This window comes from Schistocerca gregaria, chromosome 1 (genome assembly GCF_023897955.1).
Source record: "Schistocerca gregaria isolate iqSchGreg1 chromosome 1, iqSchGreg1.2, whole genome shotgun sequence".
Lineage (NCBI taxonomy): Eukaryota > Metazoa > Arthropoda > Insecta > Orthoptera > Acrididae > Schistocerca > Schistocerca gregaria.
In genome coordinates, this window is record NC_064920.1 from 724,525,577 (window position 1) to 724,544,065 (window position 18,489).

The window sequence follows — 18,489 nt, forward strand, 5'->3', positions numbered from 1 at the left end:
CCCAGAATTGTTTCTGTTTCTTAGCTTTTGGAAATTAATGCCCAAAATATTTCTCTCTCATGAAATGAAACTAGCACCAAAAACTCCTTTTTATCTGCCGGCAGTACTCCTGAGGGTCCCATATCATTCTCAGATGTACTCTCTATACCACAGGCACGTATGAACGCTAGGCCGATTCCAATTCAAACTTCTACGCAATATCAGGAACATATACTGATGATCAATAAATGTAAACATGATCCGTAGAAGTCTACAATGCGATGTTTATTTAACCATGCGATTAGCTTATTATGACTAAGCGTCATTGTCAGGCACGTTTGTAACATCTGTATTCCATGTCATTTTCAAATCAGTCTTAATTAGAAGTAAAAATTAGCCATATTCCGTCATTTTACGAAGGGATCCACACTACACTGACACTTTTTAAGATCGCATTCTGAACATTTCAGGTGTCACTGTAGTGTGAATCCTTTCGTAAAATGATGTAATATAACTACTCTTTACTATTAATTATGAATGGTTAGAAAATGACATGAAATACAAATGTTACAAATGTGCTTGACAATGACGCTTAGCCGAAATTAGCTAATCCAAAAATTAAATAAACATAGCACTACAGCCTATTATGGATAATATTTACATTACCTAAGCATCTGGAGGCTGTAAATCCCCACAGATCCAAAATCTAGTGATGAGATCGAGTCATCAAACTTCGATGTGCTACATCAGCCGACACAGAACGTACCAAAAGCGTCGACAACTGCGTTATTGCAAATATGTGTAGAGTATGTCTGACGAGCGAGTAGCAAAACTGCAGGACAGCATGTGAGAATAGGGCGGCAAGTCCCTTTACTATTCCTTCCTTACAAAGATATCGTGACGAGGCGAGTTTAACGTTGCCACAGTGAGCGAACCACGTGAAGAGCATTTGTAGACAACCGCTTTAAAACATCGTCTCGATAAGACGTTTATTCTGGTAAGACTATATGTTATTACATACCCAAGACATTTCCTTTTGTTCGTTTGTGTTAGTAAGAGACTGATTTGTAATTAAAAAGAATCAAAGATACTGTCAATGATCCATTTTAAAAGAATAAACTTTACTTTTTTTTCATTGATTCATCTTTTGACTGTTGTCTGAACTACACATACGTTTCATAAGCTGTGTACTGTCAGCTCAATAACAGCGTTATTACATTCAAGGGAGAATGTAACATTTCTAGAAGCGATAAATTTTCATACTACCATTTCATTTCTTATGGTTTCCGATAACCTAGTGACGGTTGGTTTGGTAACTGAAGGACCGATTATCCTTGATTATCTTTTGATTAAGCTGTTAGTAAATACGCGCATTACATATTGCAATTTCATAGTATAAATTACTGATGTTGTCCACATTATTATTGCACTAATACAAGGAGAGTAAAACCAATCACTTCTTTGTGGCTTGGTAAAATGGTAAAAGTTATTAAGATTGATTTAATAACAACAGTGACACTGAATAGGCTGCCGATACCGGCGAAATAATCAATCTTGCAATTGAAAATACAGGATCTGCTGAATTAGAAACTGATGTACCAGTAGTGGTTACCGAAACTAGTCTACAGACAAATGAATTGGTGACCTATTTTTGTAGTTGTACAAGAAACTTGAACATATCATGAGTGTGAATTGAAACTAAAATTTCACAATTAAAACAACCATTCTAAGAGAAGCTCAAATGAATTAAAAAAAATTATCACCCGATGTCTGATCTCTTCAGACTGCTCAGATGACGCTTGAAAACAGTGTTCATTAGTTGTCACAAATGGCTGAAACCTTGGTTGTTGAGGAGATGGCAAAATCAAATAGCTCTTCGAGACTCAAGAACGACAGTTTTCTACAGATTTTTCAAAATGTGTGGAAAAAAAGATACGCAAATAAATTGAAGACTTTCCTCTGCACTGAGAGCTGCAATACAGAAAGTTAGTGTGGAAGGATTGTTAGAATGCGATACCCCAGGTGGATCAGAAAAAATAAATTAGGTTAAATTGAAATTGCTTTAACTAAGCACCTCCCTCATTAGTCAGAAAATGTAAACGCCAAAATGTATAATTTATGTAGAGAATTATCCCCAGTGTTGTACATGACGCACTGCCTACTGCCACCTAGGCAGGTAGGATGTATAACAACATTGGTCCAGTTGACAGAGCATACAGAGATGATATGGGACACGTCCGTTTGCATACCTATCATTCGTCCTGTGTTATGGGGGTTATACCCACCTTATCGCTGATACTTTTGGAGAAAAGCCTGCTAAACCATTGACAATTCTAGATTCTTTCTCCATACAAAGATCTCCACATCCTGTAGTATTCACAGTCACTTAGATGTGTCGTCCCTAAAAATTGTATGGACAATCAAAAGATCTAATTCGTTGTTGTTGCTGTTGTTGTTGTTGTGGTCTTCAGTCCTGAGACTTGTTTGATGCAGCTCTCCATGCTACTTATCCTGTGCAAGCTTCTTCATCTCCCGGTACTTACTGCAACCTACATCCTTCTGAATCTGCTTAGTGTATTCATCTCTTGGTCTCCCTCTACGATTTTTACCCTCCACGCTGCCCTCCAATGCTAAATTTGTGACCCCTTGATGCCTCAAAACATGTCCTACCAACAGGTCCCTTCTTCTTGTCAAGTTGTGCCACAACTCCTCTTCTCCCCAATTCTATTCAGTACCTTCTCATTAGTTATGTGATCTACCCATCTAATCTTCAGAATTCTTCTGTAGCACCACATTTTGATAGCTTCTATTCTCTTCTTGTCCAAACTATTTATCGTCCATGTTTCACTTCCATACATGGCTACACTCCATACTTTCAGAAACGACTTTGTGACACTTAAATCTATAGTCAAAATTTATAGTCGATGTTAACAAATTTCTCTTCTTCAGAAAAGCTTTTGCTTGCCATTGCCAATCTACATTTTATATCCTCTCTTCTTCGACCATCATCAGTTGTTTTGCTCCCCAAATAGCAAAACTCCTTTACTACTTTAAGTGTGTCATTTCCTAATCTAATTCCCTCAGCATCACCCGACTTAATTCGACTACCTGATCCTCGTTTTGCTTTTGTTGATGTTCATCTTATATCCTCCTTTCAAGACACTGTCCATTCCGTTCAACTGCTCTTCCAAGTCCTTTGCTGTCCCTGACAGAATTACAATGTCAACGGCGAACCTCAAAGTTTTTTATTTCTTCTCCATGGATTTTAATACCTACTCCGAACTTTTCTTTTGTTTCCATTACTGCTTGCACAATATACAGATTGAATGACATCGGGGAGAGGCTACAACCCTGTCTCACTTCCTTCCCAACAACTGCTTCCCTCTCATGCCTCTAGACTCTTATTACTGTCATCTGGTTTCTGTACAAATTGTAAATAACCTTTCGCTCTCTGTATTTTACTCCTGCCACCTTTAGAAATTGAAGGAGAGTATTCCAGTCAACATTCTTAAAAGCTTTCTCTAAGTCTACAAATCCTAGAAATGTAAGTTTGCTCTTCCTTAATCTATTTTCTAAGGTGAGTTGCAGGATCAGTATTGCCTCACTTGCTCCAACATTTCTACGAAATCCAAACTGATCTTCCCCGAAATCGGCTTCTATCAGTTTTTCCATTCATGTGTAAAGAATTAGCGTTAGTATTTTGCATCTGTGACGTATTAAACTGATAGTTCGGTAATTTTCACATTTGTCAACACCTGCTTTCTTTGGGATTGGAATTATTATATTCTTCTTGAAGTCTGAGGGTAATTCACCTGTCTCATACATCTTGCTCACCAGATGGTAGAGTTTTGTCCGGACGGGCTGTCCGGAGGCCGTCAGTAGTTCCAATGGAATGTTGTCTACTCCCGGGGCCTTGTTTCGACTCAGGTCTTTCAGTGCACTGCCAAACTCTTCACGCAGTATCGTATCTCCCATTTCATCTTCATCTACATCCTCTTCGATTTCCATAATATTGTCCTCAAGTACATCGCCCTTGTATAGACCCTCTATATACTCCTTCCACCTTTCTGCTTTCCCTTCTTTGCTTAGAACTGGGTTTCCTTCTGAGTTCTTAATATTCATAAAATTTGCTCTCTTTCTCGAAAAGTCTGTTCAATTTTCCTGTAGGCTGTATTTATCTTATCCTTAGTGAGATAAGCCTCTACATCCTTACATTTGTCCTCTAGGCATCCGTGGTTAGCCATTTTGCACTTCCTTTCGATCTCATTTTTGAGACGTTTGTGTTCCTTTTTGCCTGCTTCATTCACTGCGTTTTTATATTTTCACCTTTCATCAGTTACATTTAATATTTCTTCTGTTACCCAAGGATTTCTACTAGCCCTCGTCTTTTTACCTACTTGATCCTCTGCTGCCTTCACTACTTCATCCCTCAGAGCTACCCATTCTTCTTCTACTGTATTTCTTTCCCCCATTCCTGTGAATTGTTCGTTTATGTTCTCCCTGAAACTCTGTACAACCTCTGGGTTAGTCAGTTTATACAGGTCCCATCTCCTTAAATTCCTACCTTTTTGCGTTTCTTCGGTTTTAATCTACAGTTCATAACCAATAGATTGTAGTCAGAGTCCAGATCTGTCCCTGGAAATGCCTTACAGTTTAAAACCTGGTTCCAAAATCTCTGTCTTTCCATTATATTATCTATCTGATACCTTCTATTATTCGTTACAGCCTGTATATAAAGAGAAGTGGCACTCTAGGCTACAAAAACTGCCAGGAGTTGTGAGCAATTTTAGATGGCTTTACTCTCAAAGTGCAGGTCGACTTGTGTGCAGAAAAGGCTTTGTAAAGTTGTTTACAATCTTGAACGATTCAACAACCCTAAACTGGCAGTTTATGTACACACTTTGAGTGGTATCGGAATAAGATGTGTTACAGGAATCAGCCCATTTCGTATCATTATGTGCAAAGAATACTTGCAACTTAATTGTCGTTTAGTATCACGGAAAAGATGGTGCAAATGCAAGAATCGAATTTGTAACAATTCATCTCAATTTTAGATTCGACAGATTTGGTGCATGACGGTCGAAAGCAGCAGTGGCAGTGATACAAGCCAGTCTTATCTGTCGGCCGCGGTGGCCTTGCGGTTCTGACGCTGCAGTCAGGAACCGCGGGACTGCTACGGTCGCAGGTTCGAATCCTGCCCCGGGCATGGGTGTGTGTGAAGTCCTAAGATGTTGAGTCCCATAGTGCTCAGAGCCATTTGAACCATTTGAACCAGTGTTATCTATCACCTAGCCACTGCAATAATCAAGGCAGTGACCGTGACTGTCACGGAAATGGCATTGCACTGTAGGTCTGACAAGTCACAAATAACCGACCAAATGACTAGCGAAACTCCTCACATTTTAATGAGAGGTGAGCTCATGATAGTAGATATAATCCATGTTACGAGGTAGACTATAGTGGTAACCATACAAACCTGTAGGAAAATCATTATGTGGACTAGTGAAACCCCAACAAGAAAAGGCAAATGCATGCGTCATAAACCGAGTGAACCGACGGATGCAACACGAACACTACAGAGAACTGACCTCAACATGACACTGTTGGAATAATAGAGGTGGTGGAAGAGTGCCGCTCCCCCGTTTATTACTACTAGTTCAACAAACTGTGACCACATTTAGCCCTCACAAAGCTGCTCACAGGTTGGGGTCAGGACAAGGAAAGTGAATCAGTCCGTATGTTCATTTACAACGACAATATGCACACGAGAGATCATCTCTGTAACGTTCTTACCACATCGAATAAAGTGAGGATCTCTTTTAGGTTTCAGTCAGTGGTATTGTAGAAGGTATACCAGCCACTACTACACTACATCTACATACAAAGCCTGCAAGCCAACGTATAGTGCTGCTGAAGGGTACCCTGTAGCAGTACTACTCACTTCCTTTCCTGTTCCACTAGCAAATAGAGGGAGGGACAAACGAATCTGTGCGCCTCCGTATCAGCCTTTATTTCTCCTTTCCTCGTGGTTCTTATAAGAAATGTATGTTGGCAGCAGATAATTAGTTCTGCAGTGATCTCCAAATGTCGGTTCTCTAAGCTTTCTCAGTAGTGTTCATTGAAAAGAACATCTATTTCCCTCCACGGATTCCCATTTGAATTTCTGAAACATCTCCGTAATATTAGGTGTTGTTAGAACCACTTCTGAATTGCTTCGATGTCTTCCTTTAAATTGAAGTGATGCGGATCCCGAACACTCGAGCAGTACTCAAGAACTGGTCTCACTAGAGTCCTTTACGCGGTCTCCTTTGCAGGTAAACCACTTTCCTAAAATTCTCACAATAAACCGAAAAGGACAATTTGCCTTCCCTACTACAAGCCTTGCATACTCGTTCCATTTGATATTGCTTTGCAACGTTACGCCTAGATATTTAATCAGCGTGACTTTGACAAGCACCACACCATTAATGCTATATTCGAATATTAGGGGTCTGTCTTTCCTACTCATCTGCATTAACCTACATTTTTCTACATCTAGAAAAAAGAATTAAATTATCTTTGGTTTTAATGGCCTCGAGTCCACAAGTGAGGAAGTTCGGTCATCTAGTAGCAAAGTCTTTTGATCTGATGTTGCATTGGCCGACATGCGCGTCAATGATGATGAAATGATGATAATACAACACCAGGTCCCAGAACAGAGAAAATTACCGACCCAACCAGCAGTCGAACCTGGACTTCGTGCATGGCAGTCAGCCGCACTGACCAAACAGCTGAGGAGGAAGACTCCACATTTAGAGCTACACTCCGACTAGAAATTTTGTCTAAGTCTTGTATCCTCCCAGAGGCAATCAACGATGACACCTTCCCATACACCACAGTACTACCGGCAAACAGCTGTAGACTGCTGCTCACCTTGTCCACAAGATCATTTAAATATACAAGAAATAAGAGCGGTTTTATCACACCTTTCTGGAGCCCTGCAGAGCCGAGGAGACATTCTTGTCTCTGAATACCCAAAGCCTAGGACAATGTACCGGGTAGTGTTACTTCAGAAGTCTTCGAGCCACTCACGTACCTAACAACCTATTACATACCGTCATACCTTCGTTAACAGCCTCCAACAAGGTACCGTGTCAGTTGCTATTCGGAAATCTAGGAACGTTGGGTCTTCCTGTTGTCCTTCATCCATAAAACAGTGATGATTCTTGGACAGAAGCTTCTCCGTCTCAAAAATAGTTGGTTTATTTGAGATGAGAATATATTCAGGAAGTCCGCAGAAAACTAGTGTTAAATATATTGACCTGTAATTTTGAGGTTCCGTTATTTTGCTCTTCTTATATACAGCTGTCTCCTGCCCTTTTTTCCAGGAACTTGGGACTCTCCGCTGCGCGAAAGATTCATGATAAATGCAAGCTACACTATGTGAAAATGACTTACAAGGTCGCGGCGCTCTACATCGGTAATCCTGGAATTCAATATGGTGTTGACCTACCTTTAGCCTTGATGACAGCTTCCACTGTCGCAGGCGTAAGTTCAATCATGTGCTTAAAGAGTTCATGGGGAATGACAGTCCATTCTTCACGTAGTGCTGCACTGAGGAGTGGTAGCAATGTCGGTGGGTGATGCCTGGCACAAAGTCGGCGTTCCAAAACATCCCAAAGGTGTTCTAAAGCATTCAGGTCAGGACTCTATGCAGGCCTGTCCATTGCAGGGACGTTATTGTCGTGTAACCACTCCGCCACAGGCCGTGCGTTATTAACAGGTGCTCGATCGTGTTGAAAGATGCAATCGCCATCCCCGAATTTCTCTTCAACAGTGGGAAGCAAGAAGGTGCTTAAAACATCAATGTAGCCATGTGCTGTGATAGTGCCACGCAAAACGACAAGGGGTGCAAGCCCCCACACAATAACACCAACCCCTCCGAATTTTACTGTTGGCACTACACACGCTGCCAGATGACGTTCACCGGGCATTCGCCATAACCACACCCTGCCATCGGATCGCCAAATGGTGTATCGTGATTCTTCACTCCACAAAACATTTTTTTCCACTGTACAATTGTCCAATGTACACGCTCCTTACACCAAGCGTGGCGTCATTTGGTATTTACCGGATTGATATATGGCTTATGAGCAGCCGCTCGACCATGAGATCCAAGTTTCCTCACTCCTGCCTGACTGTCATTGTACTTGCAGTGGATCCTGTTGCAGTTTGAAATTCCTGTGTGATGGTCTGGATAGAAGCCTGCCGATTATTAAACATTACGACACTCTTCAACAGTCGGCGGTCTCCGACAGTCAGCAGACAAGGCCGGCCTGTACGCTTCTGTGCTGTACGTGTCCCTTAACGTTTCCATTTCATTATCACACCAGAAAAGGTGGACCTAGGGATGTTAAGGACTGTGGAAATCTCGCGTATAGACGTATGACACAAGTGACACCCAATCACCTGACCACGTTCGAAGTCCGTGAGTTCCGCGGAGCGCCCCATTCTGCTCACTCACGACGTCTAATGACTACTGAGGTCACTGATTTGGAGTCCTGGCAGTAGGTGGCAGCACAAAGCACGCAGTATAAAAAACATATGTTTTTGGCGGTGTCTAGATACTTTTGATCACATAGTGTAAGTAAGGGACAAATGCTGTAGAGTACTCTCTGGAAAACCGAATTGTGAATCACGATCTCCTTCTTTCAGTGGTTTTTAGTTAATATCGAAGATAATGTCAATTATACCTTTTAAGAGAATGTATTTTACCACGTTTCCTTAATCTGCTCTGTCGCCTTTCTTCTGACCTCTGTACCATCTAGACGTAAGTTTTGTAAACTGTATATTATCATGGTATATTGATAATTTTTACTTATGGACCGTCTGCGTAATATTACACGCAACTGAGGAAGACAGGACTATAAAAGTTGAAGATGTATATTATCAGTTCAATAAAAATGTAACTTAATTCAAGAGAGTGTGTAACTATCTTAGAAACGATTATCTTTCACGCCGACAGCTTCATTTAATATATGGGTTAATTGTCTGGACATATTAAATAATCTAGTGCCATATTGTTTGGTCACTGAACGATTGACTGCTTTGTGCTCTTTGTTGATTATTTCTTGATTAAAATATGAACTAGCATCTATTAAAACGAATTCCGACCATTCTCATTCAATAATTTTATGTATGAGAATCTCAGTGAACTTACTGGGTCGAACATTACCAGGCGATGGCGATACCCGACACTGAACACAGGCCGCACGCAATCCTTTAATACCGATGATTATTGTATAAATGTTCTTTATTTGGAAAAATCTCCATAGTTTAAAAAATTGAATTACAAAATATTAGTTTTTCTTTTCCATCGCCACTGGAATGTATATTTTGGATGCGACAATTCACGATTACGACCGAGCCATTTTCGTTTGTTTGGGCGCTAAAAGATCTTTTATGAAAATAGAGCAGACATTACAAAAAGGTATGCTTCACCACCTGTAATGTGGACGTATGGTTAAACCTAGAGTAGATCATTTCGAGGAACAAAACCTGATCTTGATATCAAAAGATATATTTTTTAAGTTACACCATTTACCTTTCACGTATTGCAAGCCCCGCAAAATCTTTCGACAAAGCGACTGCTACGAAGAAATCAAGGAAACTAAACTGTCAAACTGCTAAAAACAATTATGTAAATGTGGAGATATTAACGTGACAAGCGCCGAATTGAGAAAAGTCAAGCTCAACTTTACTAGAGTCTTTTCAAAGGAAAGAATGTCATAAGTAATTTTTAAGGGCATCTACTTGCTCTCTCTAGTACAGAATATTGATTAAAATGTTTACTGTTACTGTCGTCACAGTAGGTAAACGGAATCGCTGAGTTAGGGATAAAGGTAGTTGTTACGCAGTATTCAGGTCTTACGAAAGCCTCCTACATGACAGGCGATTGGAGTGTCTTAGGCTAAGTCAAGAAGACATTTGAACGTCACTACTGCGCTTCGATTGTCGTACTGATTTGCGTCGCTGCCAATAAGTCGGGAGTGGGCAAGTGGTAAAACTCACTGGCGATAAGTGGTTTTCACCCTGGAACCATCAGACCATAACACATTGCGATAAGGTTAGGACCTAACTCCCGGTCAGACTCATCTGTATTCTTATTGTTAACGTATTTTCGCCACGAGCTATCCCTGATATCGTTGTCTTTTCAGATTATAAAAATTAATGTAACAGTTCTGAGAGGATTATACCTCCTTACCGAGGACAACCGATTCACTGCGATATTATGTGGATGCGAGCCACAACGTGTTCATCGCTTGCCTTCACACATTAAGTCTACACCTGGTACTTGAATTAGACTATCCGTCACTTGCGTAGACTGGCTTGATTAAGTTTGGATTTATGCTTCATTTCTCAAACAACTTTAAAGAAAAGCCACAACGTAAAGAACTTAGTAAGATGAAATTAGAAATAAAACGGTTAGTGCCCCGAAAGGTTTGAAATGCACAGATTTAGTGAAACCTCTTATATCAATCATGATATCGTACCAATTACCCTTGAATGCTATATAACTGCTGATTATCTCATAAACGAGGATCGTTTCGACTTCCAGAAACAGTGGGAAGGATTACATAGCACACTTGATCTTCGGTAAAGCAACAGATTCTGTGGAACCCTTCCGACCAAGTCAATTTCTTGCGCCTTCAACACTATTGTTTTGTATCCCGCCAAACAACGCTGCACTGCACTTTCAACGACATATGGAGTATAAGTGCAGGCGACAGTACGCATCTCAGCTGGGCATTAGCTCAAAGTAACATTTACAGTGAGGAAGCTCCGATCTCCCTCCCAAACCTAGAACATTGTCCATTCGACAACACATGACAGACGGGTTACTTGCTTAATAGCTGCTGGAGGCTACAGCTGTGGATCTTTCCCAAAGATCTCTCTGACGTCAAAGGGTGGCATGAGGGGAGAAAGATAGTCGCATCTGCGCAGGTCTCATCTAACAGCAACACACGTCAGCCGAGACAGGCAAGTTGTTCCCTTTGCAATAACGTGACAGGCTGTTCATGAAAGCAGCCCGTCCTTGGAAATAAATAATCTAAAGAAGCACCCTAGTAAAATTTTGCTTTTCATTTACCACACTGCAGTGCATTGCTTTGAATGTAGTATCTGGATGGTTCACTAACACAGAGGACATACTCCAAGCCGTGATGAGCCAATATTCCTGTATAACAAATGTTGCATCATAGGATCGCAAGGAAGTTCTATTGCCGAATACAATAATCCCACAAGGATATTGTTATGCAACTTATGTTACAGAGGACTTACCCGCCTCATTTCTGAGCGTAGGCTCCTTTTTATACGCAAATTTTCGGTATTGACTTCTTCCCCAGGGAAGCGTCCTGGGACCTCTACTGTTCCTGATCTATATAAATGACCTGGGTGACAATCTGAGCAGTTCTCTTAGACTGTTCGCAGATGATGCTGTAATTTACCGTCTAGTAAGGTCATCCGAAGACCAGTATCAGTTGCAAAGCGATTTAGAAAAGATTGCTGTATGGTGTGTCAGGTGGCAGTTGACGCTAAATAACGAAAAGTGTGAGATGATCCACATGAGTTCCAAAAGAAATCCATTGGAATTCGATTACTCGATAAATAGTACAATTCTCAAGGCTGTCAATTCAACTAAGTACCTGGGTGTTAAAATTACGAACAACTTCAGTTGGAAGGACCACATAGATAATATTGTCGGGAAGGCGAGCCAAAGGTTGCGTTTCATTGGCAGGACACGTAGAAGATGCAACAAGTCCACTAAAGAGACAGCTTAAACTACACTCGTTCGTCCTCTGTTAGAATATTGCTGCGCGGTGTGGGATCGTTACCAGGTGGGATTGACGGAGGACATCGAGAGGGTGCAAAATAGGGCAGCTCGTTTTGTATTATCGCTTTATAGGGGAGAGAGTGTGGCAGATATGATACACGAGTTGGGATGGAAGTCATTACAGCATAGACGTTTTTCGTCGCGGCGAGACCTTTTTACGAAATTTCAGTCACCAACTTTCTCTTCCGAATGCGAAAATATTTTGTTGAGCCCAACCTACATAGGTAGGAATGATCATCAAAATAAAATAAGAGAAATCAGAGATCGAACAGAAAGGTTTAGGTGTTCGTTTTCCCGCTCGCTGTCCGAGAGTGGAATAGTAGAGAGATAGTATGATTGTGGTTCGATGAACCCTCTGCCAAGCACTTAAATGTGAATTGCAGAGTAGTCATGTAGATGTAGATGTATAGGTCTTTCACTATTACCAACAGAAACTCTTCGTCAGTTTGAGCGTCTTCTTTGACCCTATTTAGGAAAGCTAACCTTGGAACGTGACTCACTAACCCAAATTATCTAACACATTTGGTGTCTATAGAAGATACAGTTTAGCTGGTTAATACGTTACAAAAAAATTAGTATAGTAACTGGTAACAGGCCTTTTATTTGATTATAAGACCCTAAATTCGTAGTAACAGATAAGGCCTGCAGAGAATCTGAATGAATGTCAAGACCCGTTCATTGAAATAGACGAAGAACGTCACTGAATAAATACACAAAGGAAAATATATTAAGATTGCAAAGGGTGGATGCCTGTTGAAGTAGTACAGGAAAGATGGTCATTCCTAATGCGTCAAGGACTAAGGCAAATATACTTGATTTCAAGGTACCTTTCCTTGTTCTTTAGAGGGAAAAAAATAATTTTACCATTGTGTCTTTTCTGGTTGATTCGCACTCCTTACTCTTATGTACACAATTTCTTCCTGACATGACGCGCCTCAGAGTCTTAAAAATACATCCAGAAAATACCACGTTGCGACAGCCTAACTGTCAGTACCATCGAAACATAATAGAACACCTGGATTTTTGAAGCCATGAATTTTAGAGCCAGAGCACCTATCTTTGAAGGTGCCAGCTTGTGACAAAACTGGGACTGCTGTCAGTGTCAAGTGTTACTCTGTAACGACATTTGAGGGGAAGTGTTGTTGGCGACACCCACTACCTGCCACCTGCTACCTGAGCAGTTACTCACTCCACCGCTGTCACGCTTATTCTAATGCAACTGCGCCGCACACCCTTGCTCCCATCAACGGGTCCTTACGGAGGTTTCCCGTCTGTATATCTATGTCGGTGACTGTAGCTCTCTCGGTACAACACAGGCCACCGTCTCGCAGTACTTGTCCTAAGACATAGAAGATTCCCTGCAGAGTTCACGAGGTTTGCAACTTAGCTCTCGCGTTGCGTAGGTAGCCCGCTATACACTCCTTGCTACTACATGCATACACGCTGCAGAAACGAGGCATATCTGGGCATGTACAGTTGCCTTAGTGAAGTTCTGTTAGGTGCATTTACACAGTGCACATTACGCCTAATCGCTATATCCCTGTGCTCTCTCCGCACGCAAGTAAAGGCAAGAGTCTGTTCACGTCTCTTTGTCCACATGTGCGTGGGCGCGATTTCGTTCACACTCCAGTGATCTAGTTACACATATGGGTTAAATGCGCCGTGTGGCTGGTAAGTGGGCATTCTATGAGAGCCAGTCAGGTTCACTGGCGACGTGCAACAGGCAACGCTCCAGCATCAATGTGCTTTCTAAACGCGGGCTGTGGACGACGCAATATTATTTACTTTGCCGAATAGACCACTTACTAGATTCTTAACATTTATAATGAAAAAGTCAGGAATATGCAAGTACCTGTATTTTAACTATCTCCACAAATGTGAAATTATAATGAAGAAAACACGAGAAAATTTTACATTACGAAAAAAGTACCGTCGCAAATCGCATACTCGTATAGTCTTTCAGTTTCGCTGGCTGCTAATGAAGAAATATCAAACATTTGACATTGCGTTTCAGATTCCATTTACGTTCGTACTTCTTAAAATAAATAAAAAATGTAACTGTCTAGAACGCGCACGGTGTAAAACATTAAAATGTGATGACCAGTTATAGCTGACTAAGCTGCTATTTTCAGATCATTCATCGCAAAATATATGTCGGCATAAAGCGTGTTCAAAGCCTTCCATCGTCTTTATATCTGGGAACATATGCATATGAGTAACGCTCCCAGCTATATAGACGATGCACGGCTGTCACTACGCTAAACGCTGACATTTATTTTATCATGAGTAATCTGAAGATGGTTGGGTTCACAACTGAAACTAGCCATCACACTTCAATGTTTTAAACTCTACTGGACCTAGACAGTTACAAAATTTAATTTCTTTTTTTAATTTTAAGGAATCTTTATTCGGTTGTTTTCTCTTTTTCCAACAATGTCACATATAGCTACTCTTCGTTGAATCTAGGGTCCGTGTACCTTCGCCAGTGCACTGAACTGCCATCCCACTCCACCTCGCTTCCTATTACTGACCTGGGAGGCGTTAGAAGTGCTTGATGCGTTCTGTTGGCGATCTCTGACACGACTCGCAATAGCAACAAGAAATTAAAGTGTGCCACAATACACGGCACGGCACACCAAATTAATGCATTGAAATACAACTGAAGAACTCATTAAAATTTCATCAAGAAGTATGTAACATATGGCATCCTCTGGTATACCTGAACATGAATCTATGAAGACTAAATTTGAAAGTTTTACGATTTATAATGAAATAAAATGTGGCTGCAACAGCTCCACAAAGCCCAGAAAATGTATAATATCGCAATAACAGAGGTAGATGCAGTGAGGTGCTTCTCCAGTTATCGAAAACTGCAATAAGTAACAAATTATCGACAGCTGAGGAAATAAACTGGAGCTTCTCTCATCTGGCATTTGTATCACGGATACAGCGAAAGACAGCGTGAAAAGTGAACTAGTCACACTGTAATTTAATCTTTACTGCAACATTTTAATTTCTTGCTCTCTTAGATATTTACGTAGTGTAGTTCATACATTCACATCATACTGGAGTTTATCCTCCATAACTAGAATTTTCTCCTTAGGACCAGTGGGTTGTTCATGACATTAAGGATCAGGAGAACTGAGAATGACAGTCAGCCAACAATCACCTTATTATCTATGCATAAACGTACACACCATAAAATTTGAGCTACTTGGAAGTACCTGGTAGAACCAGGAAAGAAATATTTTATCATTTTTTTCTCTCTTTGTGTCTCGAAACTTCACAAAGACTCATAAAATAGTTGCTAGATCTACAGCAATGATAAAGAGATTTAACATAAGAGGCAGAAAACTTCATATGGGCGTATGCCCCATCCTGAATAGCTTCCAAGATACAACACACTTAATGTACATTCGTCTTGGACTAGTTGTGCACGCTTAATTATCTTACTAATCCAACCTCTCTGGCATTTTATTCTAACTCAGCCTATATTGTTGCTTTCAGCCTCTTTGCTCTGGCAAGTTTTCTGCAATAGAAATAGGAGTGGGCTCAAAATTGAACCCTGTGGGATTTCCTTTGTGATTTCTCCTGTGCCAGTAAAATTTCCTACCTTCTGATCAATGCTTGATTTAAGTAACACAACGTTAGAGTACTGTTTGTTAAGTATGATTCAAACCAGTTGTGTGTACAGCAATCAGTTCCACAAAAAGCAATGTTGATTATATGTGTTCTACTTTGGAAACCATTTGGAATAGGGCATTTATCCAAATGGAAATTTTTTCCGTCAAATCAGTTTACTTATCCTATCACTGAGTATTGACAATTTCTTCTAGGACATCCTGTATAAAGAGCACAACAGAATTCAACGTTTTGGTCTAAAAGATGTAGTTGTTACATAAGAGATTATAAAATCTGGGCTGTGCCAAACGACTAAATACTATACAGTAATATAAATTTTCAGTTTTGGCTATCTGTTCATTGCAATACAGATCGACTAATTACATTTCAACATGTTTAGTACATTACCTGTACCTACTTCTAGAAGTAGGGTAAGCCACATTGCTACACCGACTCCATCTAACTGGTACTGTTCCCATAGCCTCTATGATAGAACCTCTCGCTGTAATGTTTGGAAATCGTATGTGGAAACATCAGTTGCTGTCTGTATTTGACTCAGGCGTGGAGAAGTAGTTTCATAGCATAACTGCAGACGCCATAGCCCTTGAATAGCAAAAATTTCCATTTCGATCTCTAATCTGGAACAAATGTGTCTGCAAAGTGTCTGCCAGGCCATATGATGAGACTTTGCCTGGCTTCAGCCACCGAACACCTTTGATAGTGGGACTTCTGTCAAATTTTGAACCTTGCAATAGGGTTGCGTACACGCAAAGGTATGGACAGTGATGTTGAATACATGACATCATTAAACCTTACCCCCATCCCCTGCCCTTCCCCTTTCTACTCTCTGTCTCCCCCTTAGACTTTTGAGTTTTTCATCTTATTCGTATGGAAATAGCATTAGCAGACTCACTTTATTGTTGACAGTCCTGTTTTAGACACCAATTTCACTACAATGTGGGCATGTGGAAATAAAATTGCGATTTTTTTAAAATTGCACTTTTTGGATTGCAAATGTATTTTTGTGAACATTTTAGAGTTGGGTAGAACCCTGCAACACTTTACAATCTTCACAGATGTAGAAAATTATTCATTTGAGGCTTTTATGTGTCTTGAACCAAGTATGATGCTTGGATCAAACACCAAACGTTTTACCAGTGCAGTAATCTTTTGATGAAGACAAGCAATAGGTGTTCGAACAACAAGCTGATTTTATTTCACGTTTTCGAAGTTTTTGCAACAGTTTTTACTCATGTATGAAAACAATATATTACTAAATAATAAGTTAAATTAAAAACCAACGTTTTCTTGTAAGGAATAAGTTTCATACTTTTTATAAAACTCCATAACAAATGATACACATCTTTCAATGAAATTTATTGATGTGACCGGTGAGCCAGTCTGTAAATGACTTTTTGAAGTCAATAGTGCGAACATAACCAACAATGTTGTCGTCAATTTACGCAAGTCAGACATATTTTTAAGTGTCTAGTGTAGTTTCTGATACATAATGTAGGTAGTTTGATTACTTTTCAGTTCTGCCCAGATGAGAGTACATTGTTATTGGCTGCTCATTTTTAGTGATGAATAGAATTTTAAGCTCCGATTGGCTCGGAAGAGAGGAAGGTGGTTGTATTTCTTTGTGTGTGTGTGTGTGTGTGTGTGTGTGTGTGTGTGTGTGTTGTCTGTATGTGTGTGTGTGCGTGCATTCCATATTACCCGAAGTTGTCACCTTATGTTTTTAATTTTGACACTAGCATAACAGGACTAATTCCACCATCTTGAGATGTGATGATTACTTCTGAATGGAAGGACTAGGATGAGGTGGTTGTGATTCTTTTCTTGAGAAAGCATTACTCTTTCGTCTTATAAAAACCTCTTATGAAAAGGAAACAATACTCATCAGTCACATCCAGTGTAATGTAAAACAACATAGTGTCGAGCAGTTAAATGGACAGACCTCCAATCCCTCAGCAACTACTAAATACAAATAGCTGCCATGATCAAACAACACACCTAAAACTACTAATTAATAAACGTTCTAAACCCTCTACTATCCATGCATGGGCTGTACTATTGTGAGGAACGCCATTAAGCACAATACAAGAAATAATACTGAATCCCCTCTCAGAAAATAATTTTGAACGGCTAGTTAGCAGCCCACTCTAAGTGTAAATGGTGAGAAATCATACATGACCTCTTACCAACAAATAATCCTGACCAAATAAGGGACATCGTGACAGATACAGGGATCAGTGGCCACAAGGTTGTTTCAGCTAGACTGAATACGATAACATCCAAGCCCACGAAAATTAAACGCAGATAAAAATTCGCTTTGACACCTTCCTAAAAGACAGCCTCCACTTCCTCCAATCTTACTACGTAACTGCAGACAAGATGTGATTCAAATTCAAAGAAATAGTATCTGCAGAAAATGAGAGATATACATCAAAAAAATTAATAAGAGAGGGTACTGATCTCCAACGGAACACAAAAAATCTGAAGCAATGAAAAAGGCATGCCAAATTAAAGAAAACACAAAATCCTCAAGATTGGTGAAGTTTGACAGAAGCTCAAAATTTATCACCAATTTCAACGCAAGATGCTTTTAATACTTTCTACGACGCAACTCTGTCTCGAAATCTGGCAGAAAACCCAAAGAGATTCCGGTCGTATGTAAATACACCAGTAACACGACGCCATCAATATCTTCATCGTGCGATAATAATTGTGGTCTTATTGATGAGAGTGCCACTAAAGCGTAGTTACTAAACACGATTTTCAGAAATACCTTCACAAAAGAAGATAAAATAAGCACTCCAAAACTCAGATCAATAATAACTGCCAAAATGAGTAACTTAGCAGAAGATATCTTCCGTGTACCGAAACAGCTCACAACACTCGAGAAAGTCATGGCTTCTGGTCCACACTGTTTACCAATCAAATTGCGTTCAGTGCATGCTCTGTACTTAGCAATCATATACAACCGCTCGCCCGTAGAAACATCCATACCCAAA